The following is a 3,729-nucleotide window of genomic DNA, read 5'->3' as shown; positions in this document are numbered from 1 at the left end:
TACCTGTGTGAAACTAGCCACAATAAGGATTAGGAACTAAAGAGGAATTTGCGGTTTGCCTTCAAAATAAATGTCCATCATTGAAAGTGATAAACAGATACAAATAGTGGAATCATGACACATTTGGACTAGATAATGCTAAACAAGGTCGGAATGTGGACATATAAATTCAACAAAATACAATAATTACTTAATTTTGCAACCAAAACAAAAAACTGTTGAAATCGCACTGTGGCTGAATTAGATTGTAGAATTCCGTTGTAGGCATACTTATATGCAATGTTTTTTTTTACATTTAACTAGGCAAGTCAGGTAAGAACAAATTCTTATTTTCAATGACAGCCTAGGAACAGTGGGTTAACTGCCTTGTTCAGAGGCAGAATGACAGATTTTTACCTTGTCAGGGATCCAATGCTCTAAACACTAGAGTACCTGCCACCCCATGTACACCCTTACCTATGGATCTTGGGTCCATGAAATGGGGTATCATCATACTCAGTGACACAAACAGATTACAATTCTGAAGAGTTTACAGAAATATTAGTGTCGTAGCTCATATTAAGGAACTTCAACTGTGGGAAATCACCTCACTATTCAGCCTATTGTGCGTATTGACATTCCTATTGAAATGAACAGCCTTATCTATGGATCTAGGGTCCATGAAATGGAGTATCAGCCTACTCAGTTACATCCATAGATTACAGCTGTGAAGAGTTTTCACAAATATTAGCGTTGTAGCACTTATTCCAGGACTTTGAAACCGGTGTGAAATGAGACACATTAAGCTCACCGGTCAACTGATGCTAATATTTTTGGGAAAACTCTTCACAGTTGTAATCTATGGACGTCACCGAGTAGGCTGATACCCCATTTCATGGAGCCTAGATCCATAGGCAAGGCTGTACATTTCAATGGGAATGTTCAATAGGCACAATTGGCTGACTACAGCTCAGCGTTCAACACCATAGTGTTCTCCAAGCTCATCACTAAGCTAAGGACCCTGGGACTAAACACCTTCCTCTGCAACTGGATCCTGGAGTTCCTGACGGGACGCCCCCAGGTGGTGAGGGAAGGCAACAACACATCCGCCACGCTGACCCTCAACACAGGGGCCCCACAGGGGTGTATGCTCAGTCCTATACGCCCTGTTCACCGACGACTGTGTGGCTAAGTTTGCCGACAACATAAAGGTGGTAGGCCTGATAACCGATGACGATTGTGACAGCCTACAGGGAGGAGGTCAGAAACCTGGCAGTGTGGTTCCAGGACGACAACCTCTCCCTCAATGTCAGCTAGTCAAAGGAGCTAATCCGTGGACTACAGGAAACAGAGGGCCTAGTATGCCCCTATTCACGTCGACGGGGCTGTAGTGGAGCGGGTCGAGAGCTTCAAGTTCCTCGGTGTCCACATCGCTAAGGATCTATCACGGTCCAAAACACACCAACACAGTCGGTGAAGAGGGCACAACAACGCCTCTTCCCCCTCAGGTGAACAAAAATATTTGTCCTGGGACCTCAGATCCTCAACAAGTTATACAGCTGCACCATTGAGAGCATCTTGACTGGCTGCATCACCGCTTGGTATGGCAACTGCTTGGTATGGCAACTGCTTGGTATGGCAACTGCTTGGCATGGCAACTGCTTGGTATGGCAACTGCTTGGTATGGCAACTGCTTGGCAAGGCGCTATAGAGGGTAGTGCGTACGGCCCAGTACATCACTGGGGCAGAGCTCCCTGCCATCCAGGACTTCTATACCATGTGGTGTCAGAGGAAGGCCCTAAAAATAGTCAAAGACTCAAGCCACCAAAATCATAGACTGTTTTCTCTGCTACCGCACGCAAAGTGGTTCCGATGCACCAAATCTGGAACCAACAGGACCCTGAACAGCTTCTAACCCCAAGCCATAAGACTGCTAAATAGTTAGTTAAATAGCTACCGGGACTATCTGCATTAACAGTTTTTGCACTTTACTTTTTTGACTCATCACATCTGCTGCTGCTACTGTTTATCATCTGTCACTTTATTCCTAGTTATATGTACATACAGTATCTACCTCAATTACCTCGTACCCCTGCACTTCGACTAGGTGCTGGTACCCCTTGTATATAGCCAAGTTATTGTTACTCATTGTGTATTAATTATCACTTGTATTAATACGTGTTTTACTTTTCTATTATTTCTTTATTTGTTTTCTCTCTACATTGTTGGGAATGTAAGTCACTGTTTGTCCACACCTGTTGTTTACGAAGCATGTGACAAATCAAATTTTATTTCATAGTGAGGTGATTTCCCACAGTTAAAGTTTCTTAATATGAATATGAGCTACAACGCTAGTATTTGTGTAATCTATTCAGAATTGTTATCTGTGGGTGTCACTGAGTAGGCTGATGTAATTTTAACGTCTACTACAGCCATAGTGTGCTTTCAACAGATTTGTACTTTTTTGTGTCAAATTAACAAATTACTGTCTTTTGTATCCGTTTTAATCACTTTCAATGGGGGACTTTAACTTTGAAGGCGAATCTAAAATTCAGCTAGTGTGGCTAATCGTTATTGTGGCTAGCTTCACACAGGTGGAAGCACCCGACGCTCAAAGTTTCGCGCGCGCATCTCTTTGTTTGGGTCGCCTCTGATTGGTCAAAGCCCAGTGAGTGAGTGATATGTATCAGAACCAAACCAAAACATTATTTACAGAACTGTTGCCTCTAGGGGTTGCCTCTTGAGCCAAAGGGGGTAGGTCCGTGGTGCTAGGCTAGGCTAGTGCTATCCCAAACCTTGGGATGCCCCTACCCCATTGAAGTTGACATTTTAAAATGGTTAAGGTTAGGAACCGGTTAGGTAAGGGTTGGGATGTCCCAAGGATTGGACAGAAAGGGTCACAATGCAATATCCACATTACATATTGCATTACTCAGTGGCGATGTTTTTTTTGTGTTTTTTTTAAAGTCATTTAGCAGACGCTCTTATCCAGAGCGACTTACAAATTGGAAAGTTCATACATATTCATGCTGGTCCCCCCGTGGGGAATGAACCCACAACCCTGGCGTTGCAAGCGCCATGCTCTACCAACTGAGCCACACGGGACCACGGGATGTTAGCATGTACATCTTGGTGGGGCAAAGAAACAAAAAAAATGTTTTGATGCATGTCACTACACAACACTAAACAATACATTTATTGCACTATAACTGTGACAAACGGTGCACACAAACTTTTAGGGCCTACATAAAGCTGTCCCAACAACAGTCCCAAAACCTTACCACTGCTACACCTGGCTATCAGCTGAGCCTTGTCTGGCAGCGAAACAGTTCAATCAGCCTCATTTACTGCCTTTATAAAAACATAGCTGATTTGGCTGACTTGCTTAAACAAATGTGGTTCTACTGACAATGGAGATGTACAAACTATGGAATAAGGGGACGACGAGCGGATAAGAGGCAATCCGTAATTTCGATTAAGACATTAATGAGCAAGCTAGAACGAACATAGTCAATATAACTATTTGTTTAGCACTTTTGAAATGTACAGCAACAGAATTCAGAACATGGGCCGTTCTTAAAGTATTCTCCCTGTACACCAAGTCAGAACCGTTGGATAAATAAAAGGTGCATAAAAGCAGACAGTGAAAGCTCTTACAATATTCGATGATGACATTTCTCTAAAACAAGCTATAGGCTACATGTGCACCACCAAGTCAGAACAGTAGGCTAAATTAGTAAGGGGAAAGGG

Source organism: Salvelinus namaycush, chromosome 10 (assembly GCF_016432855.1).
Source record: "Salvelinus namaycush isolate Seneca chromosome 10, SaNama_1.0, whole genome shotgun sequence".
Taxonomy (NCBI): domain Eukaryota; kingdom Metazoa; phylum Chordata; class Actinopteri; order Salmoniformes; family Salmonidae; genus Salvelinus; species Salvelinus namaycush.
This window is presented reverse-complemented; position numbering follows the sequence as displayed.